General features: G+C 34.5%; 1 protein-coding gene across 1 annotated transcript in view; it reads right to left on the bottom strand.

Annotated features, from left to right (window-relative positions):
- Positions 1-22338, bottom strand: part of pix (ATP-binding cassette sub-family E member 1 pix) — a 164315-nt gene extending 141977 nt beyond the window's left edge. The window contains exon 1 of the mRNA XM_090395004.1: positions 22248-22338. The gene's annotated coding sequence lies outside the window, so the exon portion shown is untranslated. The remainder of the gene's footprint in view (positions 1-22247) is intronic.
- Between the last annotated feature and the right edge of the window lie 2957 nt (positions 22339-25295).

Raw genomic sequence — 25295 nt, 5'->3', positions numbered from 1 at the left:
GCCTGAAGTGGCTTAAAAAAAAAAGTAGTTTGATAATTCAGTTCCCTTAGAGTAAGGGAACTGAATTACATAACTGTTAGCGCTCTTAAAGAGTACTACTGTTTGGTAGGTTTCTGGCCCTGTCGATGGAATTCACACAATATATATAGTTGTAAAAACGTGTGCATAGACAGCAATTGCACAATTATCCAGTTGAATTAAAAAATCCATTTACTGGTCAGATAACTGGAAGTACTATTAAATGACAATACAATTACAAAGCAATCTACTAGAAGTGAATTAACACATTAATCCATTTAAGGGATGGTTAATTGAGGTTTGGTTATTTGAAGTCAGATAACTGAGATAGCACGGTGTGTGTGTGTGTGTGTGTGTGTGTGTGTGTGTGTGTGTGTGTGTGTGTGTGTGTGTGTGTGTGTGTGTGTGTGTGTGTGTGTGTGTGTGTGTGTACACATGCAGAGATCATTTCAAAAGTTATGCACACTGTACTCCTGTTATTAAACCAAATATTCTTCTAAAACCTCTTTATAACCATTTTTGGTTATAGACCTTCTCTGTTTATCTTCATCCTTCTCTACTGAAGGCTTACCAATTCCAATGTACTCCAACCATATTCTCTATGGTCATCCAGACATTCAACATCCTTCATATGGATACCACCGGGTGATTGTTATCTATCCCTTTTCATCTGTGCAAACCAAACATTCAACAAAATACATTTACTGGTGTTAAATATAATCTCATAATCTCCATTTCTGCCATACTGCTGCAGCTCAAAATTGCAGTACTCTTTTTTTTTTTTTTTTGTTCATGTGCTTAATAAGTGAGGACACTTCAGTAGAAACCTCATCTATGATAGTGAAGTGATTCTTTTGAATTAGTGAGCAGCAGATTAAAGTCTGGAGGGCTCATATCAAGACTGTATGGGGGGGAGATAGTAATACCATCCAAACTTTTTCTTATGAATTCAATATGAAACATGATCTCAGTGGTCTCGCAGTCACGCAAATGAAAATTCTAGCCACGAACATCAGATGTAAGATTCTTCATCCAATTTGAAGTCATATTTCACAGAATAAGAAATTTTCACTAGAAACAGAAAACAAGTAGCACACTTTTTACAATGGTTTACAAATGACATGAAGATAGAAACTATTACACCCTCCCACTAGTCTTGGTGTGCAATCTTTTGATATGAATATATATGACCCACAGATACCAGTCATTAGTTGGCTATCCAGGCACACATGGAAATAAGTCAACCCAAAAAATTTATTCAAAATTGTACAAAAATGCACAAAACAAGCCTCAGTGGTCACCAGAACATATCAATCATATTCAGCTCCAGAAAGCAGCATCAGTGTCCTCAGCCACAACAAGGTAACTCCAAAATAAAACCTGATATTCATGTCAAAAAAAGGAATTTACAGATTTCGAGACATCTATAACTTCCCTTTTTACATCACCAATAATATCCAGCTGGTAAGAGCCAGTATCTTAAAGCATTAAAAAAAAAAAAAAAAAAAAAAAAAAAAAAAAAAAAAAAAACTGTGCTTAGAAAGGCATATCATAATGCAAAAAGGAGACTGAGTTGGTTGAATTTCTGAGGGATAAATATCTTAAGCAGCATGTGACTGAAGCAACTATAAGGATATTCAATTACACTTTTTTTTTTTGATGACCTAAATTGTTTCATAACATTATTTTCATGAAATGTTTTACAGATTTGGTGATAACTTCACAAGATGTAGTTGATTATGAGGTATTTGTTTGAGAAGTGGTGAAACAAGAAAAGGTTACTGCCAAAAAGGGATATGTGTGTGTGTGGAATTGTATGGTAGATGATTATAGATGGCTCCGTGCAGAAAAGATGTTGATGGTGCATGGAAATTGACAATATCAATTTCCATGCACAGTTATATATCACAAGCAATATATAACTGCATACCAAGGGTGAAGTGAGTAAATAGAGTAGAAGTGAAATCAAGCTGTTTTGAAAAAAATGTGGTGGAGGAGGTAAAAGACAGTTGGTGGCAATTGTATCAATGAAGAGTATAAAGTACAGGCTAGGAAGGTGACAAGCATGGTAGAGAAAGGAGAGGTGCAGTATGAGATGAGATTGACTGGGCAGACCAATTAATTTAAGGAATTCTTCTGCTATATGGCAAGCAAGAGGAAGAATGATTATGACAGGTTGACATGGATAGTCATTTCAACAGAGTGATAATTGCAAAGAATATAGTGCAACTACTGAATGAGCACTTTATTAGCATATATCATACTGTTGTAAATGATGCTGTGCAATATGTAGAAGGGAGGCAAGTATTAGGAGAATTGGAAGTGAAAGAATCAGATGTATCAGGTATGTTGATTGGGTTAGATTTTAAGATGCTGTGGGAATGGATGACATCCCCACTTATTTTTAAGGAATGTGCACAACAGTTAGCTATGCCACTGACCTGACTATTTAATGAAAGTTTGTTATTATTTTTATTATTTTGCCTTTTTTAGACTACAGTTGTAGTCAAGGTATTGGAGAAATTGATTAGGAATGGAATACAAAATTCAGTTGATGGACAGTATTCTTTATGGTCAGCATGGATTTGTAAAGAGCAGGTCCTGTTTTAGCAATTTACTTGCATTTTATGATAAGATAACGATTGTTAGATAAGGGAGAATCATATGCAGTGATATTCTTAGACTCTACAAAGGCATTTGATAGACTACTACTTGAGTAGTCTATCAAATGCCATTAATATATATCAATAACAAATATCAATTTGTTACAAGCTGTAGAAGATGGAAACAGATAGTATATTGGTGAGATGGATTAGTGATTGGCTCTCTAAATCAGTGTTTCTCAACTGCCGGGCAGCGGCCCAGTACTAGGCATCAATTATACTGGTCCACGAGAAGTTCTCCTGGAATTTGTCATTTTAGTTTTCTAAGCATTTTTCATGAATAAATATTTTATAGTGGAAATATTCAGAGGAGAATAATATTTGTGAATGTGTCGAAAAGCTCAAACCCAGAAGCCTAAATAACATCTGTGCAGCATATGTCAATAACCAAGCCACGTGTTTTTAAACATCAAAGTACTCATGAATGATCGGAAATTTTCAGACATCAAAATCTTTCAACATTCAGGAAAGGGAATTCCGATGTTTATGACCAGCAACTCATAAAAATTGCCTGAAAGCTGATTACAACAATGGGTGGCATATCCTCTGTTCTCAAAATTGAACGAAATAACATCTGTGTTACAAATGTCAGTGACCAATCAGTAAGGAAGTATAAAGAAACTGAAATTGAAGATCAAGGCAGTCTGTATCCGGTTCTCAAATCTAGTAATACTGAATACCATTTCTTTGTAAGTTCGCATTGCAGCGTGTAAGTGCTTATTTCAAACCCTGAGTGACGTGATTTTTTAAAAGAAATAGACCTACAGGTTTAAATTTGAATATGAATGAGAAACAAGTGACTTCGTTTTTTGGTATTAATTGTATTTGTACATTTGTGCAAATTGGTATTAAGAAATCTCGCATTGAAGATGTTTGTGATGCAACAAATAGTGATTAATACACCTCAAGCCTACAGAGCGATCTCCAGGATGTACAAAAGGAGGGGGAAAACTACCAGCACACAGAAGAAAAGTTTGCATTCACTCATAAGTACATGGGCAGCTATTAAAAATTTGGTTTCATACAATTCCCTGACACTGACCAATTGCCATGACCTCAATGTGTCATTTCTGCTACTGTTCTGGGAAGTGACACTATGAAGTTATTGCGCCTTACCCAACATCTCAACACAAAACATTCCGATCTGGTCAAAATGCATTAAATTCTTTATGCATAAAAGAGATGCACTTAATATAGAAAAGAAAATTATTTCCCAAGCTTCAACCACTGACACTTCACTTCTAACGGCATCCTATTTAATATCATTACAGAATAGCTAAATGTAAAAAACCGTAATCCATTGGCATAGCACTCATTAAGCCTTCTTTGATTGCTGTGCGTAATGAAGTATCAGGCCAGTATGCAGCAAGTAAAATGAAAGACATCCCATTGTCGAATGATACAATTGAAAGGTAGATATCTGATATCACAGAAGATACAGAAATGCAACTCATTGAAAAAATCTAAATTGTTTGCATTACAAGATGAATCTACAGATATTCAGAACAGAATTTTACTTGCGTATATGCAATATACTAACCATGATGAAGGAAGCCATTTTAAGCGTTTCTGAATTACCTACGCAAACTACCAGCAGTGAAATTTTCAGTTTTAAATGGTTTCAGTGAAGAGAGAGAGGCCTTCAATGGAAAAATTGCATTGTAGTTTGTACTGACGGCACTGCCTGTCTTACAGGTAGAAATTCAAGTTTAGTCACTAAAATTAAGAATATGATGGACAATAACTTATTGACAAAGCATTGCTACATTCATATGCAAAACCTGGCTTCCAAAAAATGGCACTTGAGCTTAATGAAGTCCTGTTTCAATCTGTTAAAATTATTAATTATATTAAAAACAGTGCTTTAAATACTAGGCTGTTAAAAGCATTGTGCAATGAAATGGGCTCTGATCATCAAAATCTTCTTTTCCATTCTGAAGTTCATTGGCTGTCTCGCAATGAAGTTCTCAAGAGGTTATATGAACTTGGTTATATGAAGCTGAGCAGTTTCTAACTGATAAGAAAAGTGATCTGTCTCATTATTTCCAGGATAAGAAATGGATAGCCAGGCTCATACCTCAGTGACATATTTACTTACATAAATGAGTTGAATTAAAACTTCAAGGTCCAGATACAATAATACTTAAAGCTTGGAACAAGATTGAACCATTCAAAAAGAAACTCAAAAACTCTGCACGATTGCAGAAAGAAATAATGAAATATTTCAGTCGTACTCATATTATATTATGGATGTAAATGATTTCTGTTCAACAGAATTCAGTTATTATTGCAGTCCATTCGAAGATGATGTTGTTGTCATTTGAAAAGAATTATCCCGAACATGAGAATACCATAGGCAAAATATGTGGATTATGAACCCCTTTGTTGAACACAAAAAGACAACCCCTTCCCATGAAGAAACCCTTCAACTTATTGAATTATCATCAAACAAAGAACTGGAAAGTACTTTTAATTCTATGAGTAATTCAAAATTCTGGATAAAAATGAAAAATAAATATCTAAATTTACATGAAATAGCAATGAGATTTCTTTGCTATTTCTTTTTGAAACTGCCATGACTGTGCTTAAAACGAAACAGAGGAACAGCCTGCAACTTTGACTGTCTCTGTTTGGTTAATACTTCAGTTCATCCCAGAATTAATAAGTTAACGAATAGAAAACAGCAACAAAAGTCTCACTAGTCTAACTAAAACTTTCAAAAACTCAGTTGTAATAAAAGAAACTAACTTTTTGAATAACCTATAATTGCTGTATTAAAGTGCTGTGTTTTTAAATTCAAAATATTAATTAGTGTTGGAACTAGTGTTTAGAATTGAAAGATTCATACATTTTTATTTATTAAATTATATACTTTGCATATAGAAATATTTGGCATGTGAATGTGATGATAAGTATTTTGCCGACAAGTTGACATCTTTCTACTGCTTCCCCTGCTCAGCTGACTTCTATGGCAAGTTACAATGCATAAATATTTTTCTCACTACAGTTTTTTTATCAAATCAACATCATTAAAATTAATTTAATAATACAATAATCAATTTTACACTGAATAACATTATAAATTATTGGTGATCAGCATGGGATATGTCAATGAAAATCAGCAGAAATTAATTTAGTGATGAGGAAACTACAATATGCTACAAGATTTCATTAGTACAGTGACTAATAACTAATTTAAATGTAATTTTATATTTGCCAACATGCCACACCGTATAAATAAGTGTACTAATATGCTTTATGATTATGCCATAATTAATTGTTAATGCTTATGTTAGTTCAATGTATGAACTTTAAAAAAAAAATTGGAAAGGTATTTACAAGTAAATTTGTTGGATCCAGGCCCTTGTCTTAAAAAAAAGAATTTACCAGGCCTCAGTCTCACAAAGGTTGAGAAACACTATTCTAAATGATACCAACAAGTTGTGTTTGATGAAGCAGTGGCTTAAGAAGGAGGGTAACCAGCGTGCTCCAGAGTTCTGTTCTTAGGCCCTGCTGTTTAACTTATATATAAATTATGTATCATGTGAAATGACTGGGGATCTTCAGTTGTTTGCTGATGATGCAAAGTTGGGGAGAATTATAAGTAGCACTGGTGATGTTAATTTCCTTCAGAAAGATTTGAATAGATTTTTGACTTGGATAAAGGAGTGGGGTTGTAGTTTTAATATTAATAAGTGCAAGGTGCTGAATTTTGGAGTGCAGATATATAAGCCTGCATACTATATTGATAGTGCTGTGCTACAGAAAGTGGATGAGATTCAAGATCTGGGAGTGATGGTTAACAGCAGACTGAAGTTTAGAGAACATATTGCAAGTGTTGCAAAGACTGTACATTGTAGTAGTGCCACTATGATAAGAAGTACACTAACATGTAGGGATAAGAAGGTGGTTGTGCCCCATGTATAAAGCATTGGTCAGACCACACTTGGATTATTGCTCAGCTTTGGTCACCTGGTTTTCAATGTGATGTGGAAACATTGGAGAAGGTCCTGAGATGAATGATGAAAACAATATCCAGACTCTGGAATGCTGGCTATGGAGAGAGGTTGAAGAAATGCGGATTGCAGAGTTTGGTGTCTCCTCACTAACATTTAAGTTAGTGAGGGGATTTTATTGGATTAATCCAGAGGAATTATAAAATAAGAAGGTAAGAGGGGAAGAACCAGAGGCCATCTCTAAAAGTTATGCGAGAGTGTGAAAGATAGATTTTTTAAATGGAGAACTGTGATGTGAATGGAACGTATTACTGGAATATGTTATTAATGCAGGGAGTGTTAAGGATTTTTAATATTCAGTGCAATAAATATGTTATCATTGAATAAACCTTCCATGATGACTCTGCTGACTCCATGGAGGGTGTAATAATAATAGTTTTTCTATTTTTAAAATCTCTTCAAAGTGCTCTCTCCATCTTTCAACAATCTTATTCTCATCAGTTAGCAATGCATTATTTTATCCTTTATAGCATTTACTTGCTTCCTTCCTTCAAAGCATTTTCCTTCTCATTGCATGCAATTTTTTGATGTGTGTCCTAATGTTGCAGCATTCTGCGATTCTTCTTTCATGCTGTCCATGTAATTCCTTTTTCTTTCTCTCTGTAATTGCCCAAATGGATTTCTTTAATTCTCTGAGACTTAGCATTTTCATACAGCATTTAAATTTACCTCTTAATACCTGAACAGTCTCTTACTACCTCATAGACATTATACTAAAATTTTTCTGTTTCCTTTCTATCATCTTCTGGTATTTCTTCTTTATTTTCCAGCTTCTCATTCTCAAAATTTGAAATGATTCTTTATCATAGCATTTTTCTTTATTTCATTAATTTTCAATTTAGATATATCTTTAGCTTTGTTTGGTTGTGATCACTATGTAATGATCAGATTCGGCATCCAGCTCCCTACTTTAACATTGCAATCAAGGGTAACTCTTAAAGTTACCTTTGATTGCAATGTGATTGATTTGGCTTTTGTTTTTACCATCTGATATCCAGGCGAGTATATGTATGTATTTAAATAAGCTTCCTCTTATCATAGGATTATTTATTTCACAAAATGCTACTAATAAATCACCATTCTAATTTCTCTGACCACATGCTTCATTACCAACTGCTCTCCCATCTTCATTTTCTTCTACCAACTTTGGCATCCATATCACTTGACAATTATGTTATGCCTCTGCACTTCTCTAAGTTATAAAAGATTTTGTTTTCGTCCAAGATCCTTATCATTTGTTAGTACATAAATCTAGTGATAGTTGCATTAAAAAAAGTTTATGGGTTTTAGTGAGATTTTGGATATCTCCTAAATCTGGAAGAAGGAAACAGGATCATTATTGTGACAGCTCTAAGAGTCCAAGGACTCAGCTACACACACACATCTCACTGTCTCCCCCAACTACTTAATTCTCTATAATATTCAGAAAGATGAATTATTCATTCAACTGACAACATATACTGAATCTTAAAATCCTTAACTCGCTGCATTAACATCATCATCCAGTAATGCATTCCATTCATCCACAACTTTCCATCTAAAAAATCTACTCCTCACACCCCTCTTCACCACACTCTTGAACAACTTCCAGGGATAGTTTCTGGTTCTTTCTCTCTCAGATTGTACTCTTTTTATAATCCCCTCTGGATTAATCTAATAAAATAAAATCACTAACTTAAATGTCTATCACATTACCTCTTATGCTCCTATCAACCAAACTCTGCAATCCACATTTCTTCAACCTCTCTCCACAGCTAGCATTTCAGAGTTCTGATATTGTCTGTCACTCACCTCTAGACCCACTCTGATGTTTCACATCATACTGAAAACCAGGTGACCAAATCTGAGCACAATAATCCAAGTGTGGTCTGACCAGTGTTTTATACAGTGGCACAATCAACTCCTTACCCCTACATGTTAATGTATTTATTATAGTGGCAATATGATGTGTTTTAATAGTGTTCTTCCTGTCAAAATAGTGTTCTTCTTCAGTGCATCAATCCAAAGATTCGTTGATGGCAGCAGTATGTCATAGCATCTTATCCTGTGCTCTCCTTTTTAATTATCTATAGCTTTTAGCTCCAATTAGGTTTTTAATTAAGAGATTCTTCATCTGCCTCTTGGCTTCTTCAATTGCACCGTCCCCTCAAAGCATTCTTTGCCAGGTTGGCAGGAAAAAGACCTGGAGGAAGACCAAGATATAGATGGATTGATACAGTAAAAAGTTACTGAGAAAACAGAAATATAAAATCTGATAAATTTGGAGTCTTGACAGATAACAGATTAATTTGGAGAAAATTTCTTGATTGGAAGTTAGTAATGCTGTAACTTTTTCACCAAGTACTGTACTATCAAAATATCCTGTACCCTAAGGGTACTTATCAGGAATTATTATCATCAACAGACCTCCATGGAGTCGAGACTCATCGTAAGAGGTTCTACTCTCACATGCACAGCTAATCGCACTTCGACTTAAATGCATTCACTCACCACTCTCTCAAGCAATACATGCCTCTGCCACACTCCATGCATAAAATTTGCTCCCACTCCCTTGCTCACACCCACCTTATACGGCTTCCATAGATAGCCTCTCGTTCTCTCCCTGTCTCCAGATATTCTATGAAAAATCTCATTCATGCTAATCTGGTAATTACCCTTTACAAACTTATACATTTCATAACTGTCTCCTCCTCTTCCTTCTATCCACTATTCTCCGTAATTTGTATTCTCTCAATCTGTCCTCATACTCAACATTCCAGAGACCAGACACCACCTTAGTCAATTGTCTCTGGACCCCTCTCCAACATCTCATCATCTTTTTCAAAACCTGGCAACCAAATCTGTGCACAGTAATCCATATGTGGCCTTATACAATGGAATTAAAACATCCTAATGTCTACATGTCAGTGTTCTCCGCATCATTCATACAATCTGCTGTCATCCTCAGAATTTTAGCAAAATGTCCATGAAATTTCAGGTCTTTATCCACCACAAACCCCAAATCCTTCATCTCCATCAAAACATCCCCACCATTCCTATACCCTGCATCCCATCTTTGTTTCCCAAATTTTAAAACCTAACACTGTAACATTAAATGATATCCCCACACTCACCTATTGAGTCTATTTAGGTCCTCCTGCAAAGCTACGACATCAACTCTACTTCTCATAATTCTCCCCAACTTTGCATCATCTGCAAACTGTATATCACCATTACAATGTCATTTACATACAAATTAAACAATAATGGCCTCAAAACAGACCCCTGGGATCTGTTCCAATTGAACTACTAGTTTGTCATGTGGTAATCTATCAAAAGCCTTTTCAAAATCTAAATAAATTATGTATATACATCCCTGCCTTGTCCAATGTATTCATCACCTTGTTCTAATAAGTAAGCAGCATGCTAAAACACGATCTTCCTTTAACAAATCCATGCTGTCCATCCAGTTCTGAATCCTTGTCCTCAATAGCTTTTCCAACATCTCGACCAACTCCAGACAAGCAGATTGGCCTGTAATATCACCTCCTTTATGAAGCAGAACAATTTTGCTATCTTTCCATTCCTTTGGGACCTGAGCTAATCTAAGACCCGTGCTTAAATTTGTATGTTAAAGGTATTAACTCCCTGGAATAGGCCCTCAAGACACAAGGTGATATAACATCACATTCCATGGCCTTGTTGACATGAAGTTTACTCAATTCCACATACACCTACTGCTCACTTACCATCAGTGGTTCCTCCCTCCCCATTGGAATACTTTAATGAACTGCTCATTTAACTCCTCTACTATATCCTCCCTCCTTAGTGTTTATCACTCTACTCATTATCACTGATCAACATCACCCTCCCATAATCATTCTTCTTTCTACTGGCCACATATCGAAAAACTTCTTAGGATTTCTTTTAGCATCATTTGCTAACTGCTACTCATACTGCACTTTTGTTACCCTGATTCACATTCCTTGCTTGCTCTTTGTACTCCTCATGTAACCGATTATCTCCACTCAACCTTGTGCCACTCCACAATGCCTTTTTCTTCCAGACTGCATGCTTCACCTCTTTAGTCATCCATTTTACACCTAACTTATTTAATCTCCTGACCTTTGGAAAACTCTCAGTCATTATCTCTGCCAGATAATTCCAGTAGAGACCAAGCAGCGCTGATTTCTTTCCCAAGCAATTCCTCATTCCATGATATTGCTGCAAGCTGCCTCATGAGTTTGCCATAATCACCTGCCTTATAGTTCCACATAAAAAGTCCTGATATGGCTGGCCACCACCCAAGTGATCACTTTCACCAACTGGAAGATGATGTGACACTTCATTTACAACAATATCTTCTGATGACATAATCAAATCCTAGAACCTCATCCATGTGTGGCTTCTGTTATATACTGCTTAAGGTATATAACACCCTTTTCTTATTAGCTAGACCAATTTGCCTAAACATTTCCTTCTCACTGCCTTTCATATTGCCAGTTCTATAGCAACACCCTACTAAACATTTCATCCTATCCACCTCCACTTCACAGCATATTGCTTCAAAACCACTATCAGTATTTGCTCCTGGCATCTCCACCGTAGATGGACACAACTCCTCTACCTGTTTTCACGAAAAGACTACATATTCCTCCATCTCTATTCCTATCAGAAGAATGTCATCCTCGTTCAACCATGTCTCACTCATACCAACAATTTTTGGGCGAATGAACTCTATCATACAATTTCATCATTCTCCTTGTTTTGAATACTTCTAGCATTTGTAAACATATATGCTAACTCATTTCCGTTTCTAACAAGTCCCACTAATCCCACTTCTCAGACATGAATCCTCTAAACTCTCCCCTATGCATTCCTATCTATCATCACTGATATAACACCCCTCCCTCAGACCTAAATATCACCCCCACATCCTTGACTGTCTTTTTGAAGTATTGGTGTATAGTGTAGCATATTTATGAGTTCATTTAAAAAGATATCATCTGTATATACTAAAGGACTAAGTTAAATATCTCTTAATATTGAGGTCAATATCCTTTCTTGTGCACTCACACATATACTCCTGAAACCATCTACACTTTTCACAAAGTGACCCCCTGTCCACCCTGACCTCACCCCCATTTCCCTGTCCACTCTGAGTTCCTTCTCTCTTATTCTCTTCACTCACGCCATTCGCAAACTTGCCTACCCTACTCTTTTGTTCTTCCACAACATCCCTTACTTCCTCAGGTCATACATTCACTACAATCATTCTCTCTTGCAGCAACAGTTTCTCCAACTGACTCACATCAAATTCATTCAAATGTAGCTCATCTCTTTTATACAGCTCTATCTGCCCCTGAAACTCATCACACACATTCACAAAATGAACTCCTTTCTCATAACTCTACTAGCATACCATTCAAAATCTTTGCTTGCTTTCTCAACTCATCATCATACTTAGGCAACATGTTAACTACCTTACCTACCACACTGTTCCTTTCACTCTCCTTAACAGCCTCATGACAGTGGGACTATCGTGAGCCTGTTAAGGGGAGTTCGTTCCTCAAAAGATTTGAAAAAATATCAAATGATTTGAGAGTGGTAATGTATGGAGATTCGATGATAGGAGGGGTGCTGAATGAAAAGGTGCACAAGGTTGTCAGTCAGATCATTTGTGCCAATTAAAACTACCACTCTTTTGCTCACATACTCCTCTTATCCAATGCTTCAACAACCCTGTTCATTCTACCTTGTGCACCTTTTCATTCAAGACACTTCTCATCATCGAATCTCCATACATTGCCACTCTCAAATCATTCAATATTTCTTTCAAATCATCAGTCCAAAAGTTCTTCACATTTCCATGCTTCTTCTACTTCTACGCATTATTCCCACTTCCTATGCAGGGTCCGCATGTTACTTAGATGCGACTTCTTGTTAGTACCACTCCCAACCAACCCGTCGCCTGGTCTGCCGCTGGGGGGGGATATATTTTTGACTGTAGAGGCATATGTTCACAGGGCCAGTTTGCCTGCTTGCGGGATGAAAAACACCAGATAAACTAGTGGAAAAAACCCTACTGACCGCGCCCAAGACCGGCTAACTTGGCTATGCCTGAGGAAGCCAAGTTAGCCAGTCTTGGGCTTCCATGCAATTCCATAATTCTCCTCAGTTCATTCCTCATATGTTTAATCTCTTGTCTCATCTTTGCCAACTCCACTTTCTTATCTTGAATTAGTTTTTCAGTGCCATTTATGCTAATTGCCTTAACACCGCTAATTTGATGATGATGAAAAGGATATATTAATGAATGATTATGCCAATATTTCCAATAGATGGTATTAATTGAGGGCCATCTTTATATAAACATTCATAAGGAATCTACTATTGTGTAAGAGCTTGGTTTTCTTAAATAATACCATGTGTCTGGTAAAGATGGCAAAATCAGTTTCATAGATATGAGATTTGTTCTTCATGGTAGACAAACAGCAGATCTATCCGAATATCCAAAGTACAACAGTTGACAGAAGCAAGGCATCTGATGACATGTAGAAGGTGGAGGGAAGCTTTAAGTGAAGAGAGTGCAATCTTCCAGACAGAATGAAAGGACATCATGATGTTGAAATGCCTCAGAACTACAGCAATACATTCAGATATTCGTTTGATATAAGAAGAAGAATCCAAGAGATTTCTTCCTCAGACATAGATTGTGTGCCGAAATCTGTTAAATACTTTGTTGATAAAGACACGTTGAAATAATTTTTTTTTGAAATGCAGATGTCATGTAGCTTTTAGTGTAAAAGGTCCTCTGTAGAACGTAAATAAAAGCAGTGTAACAAGATCTTAATAGTTCTATTTTTTTTTTTTTTTTACTTGGATGATGTAAAGTAGCATGGATATAACAATCGAGTGTTCATTTCTTTTCAAAAAACAAAAATGTAAACTATCAGACTGATGAAAAAAACAAAAAAAATAAAATAAAATAAATCTGGAAAGGCTAGTTGGCTGTTTTGCTCCTGCTTTAATGTAAACTGAATTCTAGAATGGAATACATTTATTTTTGAGACAAAGTTTTAAATCAGATAAAGAACTATTCCATATTGCAAATACATCATCAATAAATCTGTACTATACTGTAGGTTTGTCATTGAAGAGAAGATCTTCAAAATACTCCATAAAGTACCGTATTTGCTGACATATAAGATGCACCCTTTTTTTTGTACACATTTTTTAGGAAAAATCTTTATCACTGAATATTATAATGAATTTACAGTATTTAATCTTCTTCGTCAAAACCCAGAAATTCATCTCCAGAGCTAAATGAAGAGACACTTGAAACCTCTTCTAAATCAGAATCTGAGTCCTCATACAACAAATTGTCCTCTGTACCATCCAGTGCATTACCAATGCCACACTTCTTAAGTGATTTAACCACTGTCTCAGTTTTCACAGCATCCCACAAAGCTTTGACCCACTCACAAACTTGCAAAATGCTAGGCCTCTTCCTTCTTCCTGATGGCGTAACCTCAAAATCCGAAGCTGTTCAACTTCTCCTTCATAAATCCCTTGAATGCTTATTAATACAGACATCTAAAGGTTGAAGCTGACTAGTTAGACCTCCTGGAATTACAGATAACTGAGTTTTCAATTCCTAAAAGAAAGAATTCAATTCCTTGAGTTTATTTTTAACATCTGTTCTGTGAAAACGAAACTGATCCCATACTAGCAGGGCAGGTTTCTTCAACAGTCCACCAGGGTGCCTAGACCAAAGTTTAGCTATCCATAACTTCATTCCTCCTCCATCCATCCAGCCTTTTGCATGATGAACATGTACAAACATTCCTTTAAGCAGTTTTAAGCTCATCCACTGAACTCTACGTAACTGGAATGCTCTCACACATACTGCAAGGAAGCAAGAAAGAAATCGCATAACTCGGAACAGAGAAAATTTCCAGAAATGAAAGTAATAAAAAACTGAGTATTGGCATATAAGACGCATCCTGTTTTTCAGACCTATTTTCAAAGGAAAAAAGTGTGTCTTATATGTCGGCAAATATAAAAGAAAAAAGGACTTCCCATTGCTGCACCTTCAGTTTGCTAATATAATTTATCTGGCACAATAAAATAACTTGAATGGATAGCAAATTCAAAAAGTTTGATGTCAGGAGGAAAATCGTGTTTACGTAAATTAACAGTATCCTTTAAAGGAATGTCAGTTAAAAGCGATACTATATCTAATCTATGAATATCTGAAAAGCTTAAAACAAAGATCACAAATTTTATTTTTAAAATCCAAAGTTCTTAACACATTTAGCAGATTTTCCAATGAAGGTAGATAATAAAGTAAATAGGTATTTAGAAACCTTATACATGGGGGCAGTCAATGCACTCTACTACAGGTTTTAACACCAGGCTTATGGATCTTTGGAAGACCATAAGGTATGGATGATAAGCATAAAAGATGTTGAGTTTTTTTTCCTTTAATTCTTCATTCCAACTGGAGCTATTGTCAATTACTTATCTCCTCTATAGAATCGAGATGGGACAATAAGTAGAAATATCACACTGCATTAAAAAAATCTTCGTAAAGTATTCTTTCCTTTCTTGCATAACTACTGCTTTGCCTCTGTCAGCTCTGGTAATGATTTTTCTTTAAAAGATCTTTAATTTCGCAAGTGTTATGAAGGAAATATTTTTGCTTTGAAGAGAATCAGGACAGTTTGGAAATATCATAGACTGTTGGCAGTCTCAGAAAAAACTGAATGCAGGACTCTGTTTATAAGATGAGAAAAGTCCATAAGAGTAATTTTCTGCAGAGAAACTGCATACCATACTCATGACAAGCACTCCAGAAATCTGTTCATTCCACTTGCAACAGGCAAGTGAATTTTCAGTCTCAATGTACTGTCTTATTTTCTTTGCATAATTTACATATTTTTTTTCATTTTAAAACATCTCATTCATATTAAATTATTTGATCATAACCAGCTCCAATGCATGTAATAAAGAAATTTTATTTTCAATCAGGAGATAGTATCCTAAGTAATAAGTTAATAAATTCATAGTCTATTGGTTCATGCCAAAAGTTAGTTTGCAGAGAGAGAGAGAGAGAGAGATATACACTCAAAGGTACCTTGCTGATGTTTCTGAAATGTAAAGAAACTCCTATGATGACAACAGGCAGCACCATATATCTCTCACCATCTGTTTATAAATTAAAACCTATCCTGCATCTGCGGTTTAATTTTGAAATAATCACATATTCTCAAATAGCATTTTACTTTACATAACTTGCAAGTCATCACCATTCTTATAAAAATCAAAAGATATCCTTAAACAAAAAAAAAAATATTAATTTAACAAGACCAATTTTCATTTGTTTCACTGCAAACCGATTCTCCCAATAGCCTCTTGAATTCTTAAGTAGATATGCAGTTATAATGTAGTACTGGTGTAAGCTTATTTTCACAATTCAAAACATGAATTAGTTTAGTGATTATATACCTGAATGGAACATACAGGAGCATAACAGGAAAGGCTTAATAGCTTTATTTAAAAACCATAATTATCCTACAAAGAGATGGGGGAAATGGATTGCATTGACATTATGTTGTTAAAAGTTAGCCTGCCTCCATTGCAGGTGTTGACCATTTTTTGTTATTTTCATAAACTTGTTTTTTGTACTGAATTATTTTTAAGGATAATTTATATAAATTCAACTTGCATTATGGACAATAATTAAAAGGAAAGGAAATACAAACTATGCTTTTTAGTTTTGTGAAGTGGAAAGCTAAAGGCATAGGCAAGAGAACAGAAAATATTAAAAACACCAAAGAAATAAGTTCTGAGACATGCTTTCAAGACCATTGACAGACTTATGTGATCTAATTAGACACCTGACAAATAGTACACTAATTTAGAAAAAAAATTTGATATGAAATACTGTTAACCTGATATTCTGAGACATGCTTTCAAGACAAATGGTTCAAGGAATTCAAGAAGTTTCTGCTATGAAGACGAGGTTGTATTCTGCAATGTATAAAAAATTTATTCTGGGACTGCTGACAAAATAGATTATAACAGTATTTTTGAGATCTTTTTAAAGTGAGAGATTAGGTTTCATGAGAAGAAAAAAAAATTGCTGTCACATAGATTTGACTAAAAATTGTCCAGGAAACATATCTCTAGCTGCTTTCCAAAGAAAGATGGATTCTAAAATGCCAGAATACCCAAAGTGCCTTTTTTTTCTTTTTTAAAGTATAAGGCTACATTCAATAAACTATTTACTGTCTTCAAAAACTTATTGGTCCAGTGGCAGAATATCAAAATAACATGAAATGTAAAGAATGCGTGGATTGATGTCATTAAAAAAAATATATATTAAGGAAATCAAATGCTCCAGTAGTCAGTTTTCTCTAGATGCTCCTTCAGATATTTTGAATGAGAAGAAACTCATCCATAATAAGAAGGACAGATAAAAATTGTAAGCAGCATTTGTTTGCATTATTCTTCTCCAATACTCAGCTGCAGCATACTTTGATAGATGAGAGAGTGAAATGAACAAGTTTTTGTCAAGTAAGACTAGTAATTGGACGTAACTCGAACTCAGGCAGGGAACAAAAGTGACATTTAACACAGCAAAAAAAAAAATTTGTATTGTGACCAAAACATGGTTCTGAATTCTATTCAAGTTCTCTTTATTGCTGAAATTGAAATAAAGTGTATATATATATATACATGTGTGTGTTATATAAACACACACCTTTTACCATAATTCATACTATGGGCAAGTAAATGTTTTTGTCAGCAGTAGATTAATTAAGTGGTATTTCTGGAGTCTTGCTCATGACTTTTGGATAATAAAGAAATTTCATTCTGAGGGAGAGGACGTCACACACACACACACACACACATATATATATAAAATAAAATAATAAATAATCAGTTAACACCTTTTATTCTTTATAGGAAGTAGGAAGGCCCTTTAAACTCTATCTAGCTTTTGGAGACTGAGTTGGCAGCTCAACTGGTAGCCAATCAGAGATGGCTGGCCCATGACTATCACTAATTATAGGTGGCAAATGATGAAGAGACAGGCAAACAAGTGCTGTCATTTCTAAACAATGCTGTTGTTTTGTTTTTATTATGTGTAATATGTGGCTTTTCTTGTTTTTTGTGATATTTTCAAAAATATCTATATAATAGTTTCTAGTCTTGCGTGGCAATGCATCACTTCACTGACATCACCTGGATCATACCAGTAAGTAATGTGGTTTCATGTATCTCTTGGTCATCAGGGAGACGGACTCTCCAAGTTTTACCCAGGAAGATAATGTTAGCTCTTTTAAATAGAAAGGACAAAAACATGAATTTCCAAAAATATTTGCAAGTCAAATCTTTACTATTTTTGTTATCTGTTAATTGAATAATTGAGAACAGTAACATTTGTATCGCCATATATAATAATCTTCACAATAAGCATATGAAGATGTTTTTCATATTTTCTAGAGAAACATCATAAAAATTATCAAAAAAAAAATATATATATATATATAAATTCAAAATATTCACTTTTATGCTACTTTTAGTTTCTAATTTAATCTTCATTATTTCTTCCTTTCATTTTCTAAAGCTCTTTTTTCTTCCTCTTTGGCAATACAGTTCCTCCATATATTATATATTTACTGAAAGTTTTTTTTCTCTTGGTTAGAGTATAATAAATTTAGTTTAATCCTTTATCCAAGTGTGAGCAAACAAAGTTTGCGCCTGAAAGTATCTTCAGGACTGGGGTAAGGTGGTACATCACCAGGGCAACTCATTGCAAAGGTAGAGCAAGCTACCAACACTCCTGTCTTAGTATCTCCTATAATGCAAAACACATCTCCTTGCGGATATGTCTAATGTTATGCATTAAGGGAAGGGCCACTACCCAGACTAGTTTCGACCTTTATTGAGGTCTCTTCAGTGGGAGCCAGGCCCAAGTTGAGATACCAGGAAGAAGCATTAGCAAGTCATCTCTACCTATAGGAGTTGCCAAATGGTGTGCCACCCTTTTTTAATAAATTACTCTGGATTTAGAGAAATTGGTATGTTGGTAGCTTGCTCCACCTTTGCAACGAGTTGCCCTGGTGATGTACCACCTTACCCCAGTCCTGAAGATATTTTCAGGCGCAAACACTTTGTTTGCTCACACTTGGATAAAGGATTAAACTAAATTTATTATATATATATATATGAAATGATAAATCTTCAGACTTAGCATGATCTCCTAGTATTGCCTGGCTTATGCAATTTCACATTAATAGTATTTCATATTACTTCAGATGAACACTGATAAAAACATGGCTGGACAATATCTTCAGATATTAGTTTCCTATTCAGTTTTCAGTAAATAAATAATTCCATTATTTGTTCAGTGAAAAAGAAATACTGGAATTATTTTTCAAACATACACAAAAAAAATCAGGATCAACACAGTCAAAATGAATGGTATTAAGTTCAATGAACTAGTTATTTTTCAAAAAAAATTTAATGCAGTGAAATCAAATTAAAAGTAACCAAATGCAAAGACAAACCAGCAACTTAATTATTCTACAGAATACTATGTTATCTGAATGTGCATCAAACACGGAGTGAAATAAAATGGGAGGACAAAAGGTACAAATCAATGTTTTTTAAATTCTGTAAATCTGACAAAGCCAACCGGTGAAAACAGGGATTTTTTCAGAGCATGCTGTCCAAAAACTTGATTTTTAAATATTGAGCAGATTCAATATGGAAACTTTTTTTAAGCCACTTTATGTTCTAGTACATAGTTCAGATAAGTGAAGAAAAACTGTTTGATTTTAGAGGGGGATGTTTTTATGAAAGAAGACTTCCTTCTCACAGTATATCTGTATTCCAGATTGGACGAAAAAGGAAAGATGGTTATACACTGTTACTTTCATGTTGTGAATGATGGGGAGATTAGGATTTAATTCAAAAGTGTGTAATTTCAAATTTATATTTAATTTAGATTAGCAAAATTTTTCACTAACCGGAATAAAGTGGAAATCATGGATTTTGATGGAGTCTGAAGACAATCTGGTAAGAGGACAAAACGTTTTTAAAAAGAAAAAAAAAAATCAGCTAACGCCTTTTTATTCCTGTATACGGAGAGTAGGCAAGACCATTTAGCCCTATCTAACTTTTGGAGACTGAGTGGGCAGTTCAATCCCCACTGGTACCCAATCAGAGATAGATGGCTCAAGGCTATCACTAATTAAGCAGTACACAGTGAAGAGAGACAGCTCAAATGTGCTGCCATCTCATGGACCCTAACACAATATATTTAATGTCTGAAATAATGTGGGTTCTATGGTCGATTTTCTTCAGTTTACGGGACGAAAAACCCAAGTTTCCGGGAGGAAAAACCCGCTTGCCCGTGCCAGAGATTTAATACGTTAAATAATGTTTCTTTTAACTTTGTCAAATGCTTTTTCAAAGTCAATAAATGCAATATGATCGCCTTTTTCTAAATCCATTCTGTACTTCTAAAATAAAGTTTTCAGAATATTTCATTAGTTTGCTATTTAAGATTCTGCTATATATTTTGTAACAGGAATTTAGTATACTGATACCTCTATAGTTTTTAGGGTCATCTCTACTACCTTTTTTTAAGATAGGAATCACAACTGCTTTTTTCTTCTATTGGGGGATAGTTGAGCAAATTTTATTTAAAAATAATAAGAGTCTTTCTTTGAATCTTGTTCCTGTTTATATAGTTCTGAACCTAGCTTATCTTCTCCAGGTGATTTTCCATTTTGTTTCTTTCAGGCCGATTTCTAATTCTTCTTCAGTTATTTCCTTTTCATTTTCGTTAATTGTTTGCAGTTGTCTTTTTTAAAATATTTGTGTCCACAGTTCTGTGTAGTAATTTAGAAATTCTTCTAATTTCAATTCAGTGTTTAATATTATGTTTTCTTTGGTATCTGCATTTGAGTGTTTCAAAATCTTAATATACATTGGGTCTTATTTTATATAAATCATGTTCTAAATTAGAAACAAATTTGTTCCATGATTCTCTATGTCTTTTTCTGACTTCTCTTTTAGCTATAGCTCTTATTCTTTTATATTCTATTTCATTCTTTTATATTCTATTTCATCTTCTAATCTTTTTCTGCTTAACCATTTGTGATATGCTTCTTTTTTCTTTTTGATTATTTCTTTGATTGTATCATCCCAGATCCTCAGTTTTTTCCTTTTATTGAATTTTTTGCTCTTTCCTAAGCTTCATTTGCTGCTGCATTTAGTATCATTTTTATATTAAGCCATTCTATTCCTATTTCTTCATTTTGTTTTATTTCATCTAGATATTGGTTAATTCTTTGTTCATATAGCCATTGTACATTTGTGTCATTCAATAGTCTAGTTTTATAAACAAATGTTTCAATTTTTCTTTCTGTTCTTGTTACTTGTAGCCATTTAGGTGGTAATCTTAATTTTATTTTAACAAGGAAGTGGTCACATTAAGTTTATTGTCAAGTATAATTTATTTTGTAACCAACCAAAAAAAATAAAAAATAAAAATAATAATAAAAGAGTAGCTGGAGCATCATATTCTATTCTGGAATATATTCTTTTGTGTGAATAGTGTGTCCACTTCAGTGTGCAAGTAAACTATCCTTAAGAAATGTTATCTAAGTAGCGCGGTTTCACTTGAGGGGGGGGGATATAAATCCTGCTAACAGCTGCTTTTCTCTGTTGACTTCACACTAACAATATTACTTTGTGTAATGCAACATAGAGCTGAAAACCAATTAATTGCAATGCAGTCATTAGAAATCACTTTTCCACTAACGTTGGAGAAATCTGATCTAACTGGGAAAGTCGCAATGTTTGAATTTCAAGAAAATCTTATAACAATGTCGGTGTAATTAATAAGTACAATCTGAAATGTACTTTACACGAAATAATTAAAAAACGCCTAACACAGCCCTACACGAGTAACCGAAGTTCAAAATGCAACATCAAATTAGTAGCACAGAAGAGAATGAAAAGCTATCCGTATTATTATGACGGTGTCTCCATGGTGTCAGAAGACTCATCGCGGGAGATCCTACATTGACACACTAACCATTATTCACACAATATCTATCATACTTCTTAAATTATTAACAGACGAAGCATTCACAACCACCTCTGGTGACGCATTCCACACATTCACCACCTTCCAAAGGACTAGAACTTAATTCGAACTCTACATAAGGAATATATCTCATATTATATGGATTTTTCCATCATGTTTTTAATTAAAAAATATGTAACAAAAGAACTTCAAAATTACGATTTCGGATTTCTGGTGTGCGTGTCTCCTGAGCCCGACAACTAAATATACAATATGCCGCTTACAAAAATAATAACAGCAATGTACAAACAATATTGAAAAGAGGCCAAATTTTTAATCTTACAACTAATATACAAAATAAACAAAGTTCCCATACTCATAGTAATTATATAATATATCACTGTATTCATAAAATATATAATTATATTAGCACAAGGTATTACAGAAAAAAATACATACGGCACGAAACGATATACCATAAACGTTTCTTTACGACCGTACCACTATCAAGAGATGCACACTACTTTCTCTGTCAAGATCCACGTGAATAAGATGGAGCTACTATCGATACAATGGAAAATGTATCATGTAAAACGTCTAAATTCTACTGATTTTACAGAAATGGCTTCTCAGCTACCAGAGTTCTAAATATTTTAATGTAATTTCCTTCATAACAGTAAGTATCAAAAATTCATCTAATTATCATGAAATAACAATACACCTTCCTTAAATAATAATGATTAATGAATCTCTCTTCAAAGCAATGTGCGTGTGTGAATGTGTGTGTGTGTGTGCGCGCGCGCATACTTCGGTCATACGACAGGTTAGGTTCCAGCACCGTCGTATGGAGAATTACTATTTTTTTTAAACTTATAAATAAATGTAAAGGTTTAATAATGGTTTTAATCAGTCATATATCTACGTATATAAAGCATTAATTTATCAGTTACACAAAAATGTAAGATTTGTCGCCAGATTAGATCGCTCCCTAAGGCAAACAATTAAATATCGCCCCTGATGGATTATAAGTAGGCTGATCGTTTTGAAACGGCGTACCGTTTTGAACGGGACAGTACCATTTTTTTCATATTTCCCGGTCATCCCGTCGTTTCAATAAAAATGCCAATTTTGCCCCTTTTTAATAAAACCTATAAATATACTTTAATATTGGTCAATGAAAAATTATTATTCATAACCTATAATCGTATATCGATATCATGGATACCAGTCATTTGTATAACCATGGGAGTCGCATTGTTCGATACTAAATATCGATATCTGCAGTGATTGATTCAGAGAAAATAGAAAATACATGTTGGCAACACTTGCGCGTCTCAGACAAGGCGTCTGTTCTGCTGTAGCGTTAGTTTTTGTTTTGTCTGTATGCTAACCGGTGGTTTTGTTATTCAATGCAGGTGGTTTTAATTTCACTTTTTTTTTAAGTTTTAAGTTTAAAGTTTTATTTTTTAAAGCTTTAAGCCTATCTTTGCAATGTCAAAGAGGCGAAACTGGAGTTTTAATGACGATCTCCAGAAAGAATTCAAATTTATTAAACTGGACAGGCTGTGTAGTGATTGAACAAAAGTGGTAAACCGACATTGTAATGTCCATTTTTGAGTTGCTCATGGAGGCAGAAGCGACATCAACCAACACCTACCTAGCCAAAAACATAAGGATGCTGAAAAGACTCTGGCTTCAGTTAAAAACATCCGCTCGTTTCTGGTGAGACACGATGTCGTGATAGCGAAAGTGATAAAATTACAGAAAGAGAGGTTCTTGTTGCTTATCATATGTGGGTCATGGCCAAAGTGTTTGCGCAAATGACAGCTTGTTGATATCGATCAATAAAATTTATGAACCAGAATTTTCTTCAGTACGTACCAAATCAGAAGCAGTAGTTACCAACTTTTTATCGCCATACATATTGGCCAAAGTAAAACTTTTTTATCGTCTTACTTTTTCATGAATTTAGAATATTACATAACCCCAATCCGGTTTTTGCCATCCCAATGTCCCGTTTTGTCTCAAGGAAATATGGTCAGCCTAATTATAAGAAAAAATATAAGAAAATCTCCAATCGCAATTTTGTTTTTATTACAAGAGAAACATTAATGCAAAACGATTACATAATAATATTAATTAAATGCTTGCTCTATCGGGATATCGCACAATAAAACTGTTTATAAGTTCTTCTAAATTTAAATAATAAACTATGTCCTCCTCTATCGATATAGTTGCTAAACCAACCAATCTCACTTGGGTCATTGTTTTTCGCAAATAATTTTTAATCAGTTTAAGCTTGGAAAAACTTCTTTCCTCCCTTGCTGCGCTAACAGGAATTATTAGCGTAGCGACAGCGGCACCTACCGCAATATGGCTGAACGAGCGCTCTTATTAAGCTTCACCGTCCGTGAGGCAGGCTGTCTCTCTACTACACCCTGTCGACGGCAGTGTTTGTAACGATTTCCGAAAACGTTATATCGAATGCCTTCAATTAAGGACATACGCTGCCTATTTTGCAATCAATTTACATGATTAAAAGCGTTTCCATTTCGGCAATAAAATCAACTCTTTGAAGGATAACTGTAGCTTTAACTAGTATAACACTTTTCACTTTACTTAAAGTTTTATTTTTATTTTTAACAATCGAAATAACAGTAGTGCAACGAAAGTTTAGCCTGGGACCGCTATCAGTGTTCCGTATACCACAGTCGCTAATTTGAATAATTTTCATCATGCATTGAAATGTAATACGTTTGGCCCCTTCTTTTCGCTAGAAGCAACAGCACACTTACGTTGAATTTTATCTGTCATTATTAACAACAATAAAATAAAATCATAGTTAGAAATAGTTTGTAAAGCAGCGAAACAACAAATCACAGAACGAAGTAGCGAACAAGGACTTCGTAAATAAACTGAGTTCAGAAATACTGTGCATCGGTTGATTCACGGTAGACTCATGTCAAGAAAATCGTTGTATGAACGAATGGCGTCGTATAGATGGGCATTGGTCATAATTAAGAGCATCGTAAGGCGTAAAGCCATATAACTATATATTATATAACGGCCTAGCTCGGCATTAGTGAATTTATTTTTTATTTTATTCTTATCGGACTGCTTCGACAAGTTACAACTGAGAAAAAGTTTGTGATGATTCATTTATCTCAGTCGAACTGCATTATAAAAATTCAAAAAGAGGGGGAAGTCAAAAATAGGACCTTTTTCAGTATTTGCTGCAAATGAGAGGTTTCAGAAAAATTATTTACTTCTTAAGTACTATCATTAACTGACTTTCGGTAATCACTCTTTTGTATAGAATTCTGAAAATCCGTTATTATTTCCTTCTCATTCTTATCAGTAGATAATGAAAATCTGAAAGCTTCAATAAATTGAAAAACCTATTAAAAGACCAAATAAAATTCTTCGGTATTATTTTTTACCAAGAACTTTTCTCAGACTATAATATGGTTTTATTGAGAGGGCAGTTCAATCTCAACTGGTAGTTAG

This window comes from Typopeltis vanoorti, chromosome 6 (assembly GCF_054136105.1).
Source record: "Typopeltis vanoorti isolate ZY-2024b chromosome 6, IOZ_Tvanoo_1.0, whole genome shotgun sequence".
Classification (NCBI taxonomy): domain Eukaryota; kingdom Metazoa; phylum Arthropoda; class Arachnida; order Uropygi; family Thelyphonidae; genus Typopeltis; species Typopeltis vanoorti.
This window is presented reverse-complemented; position numbering and strand designations above follow the sequence as displayed.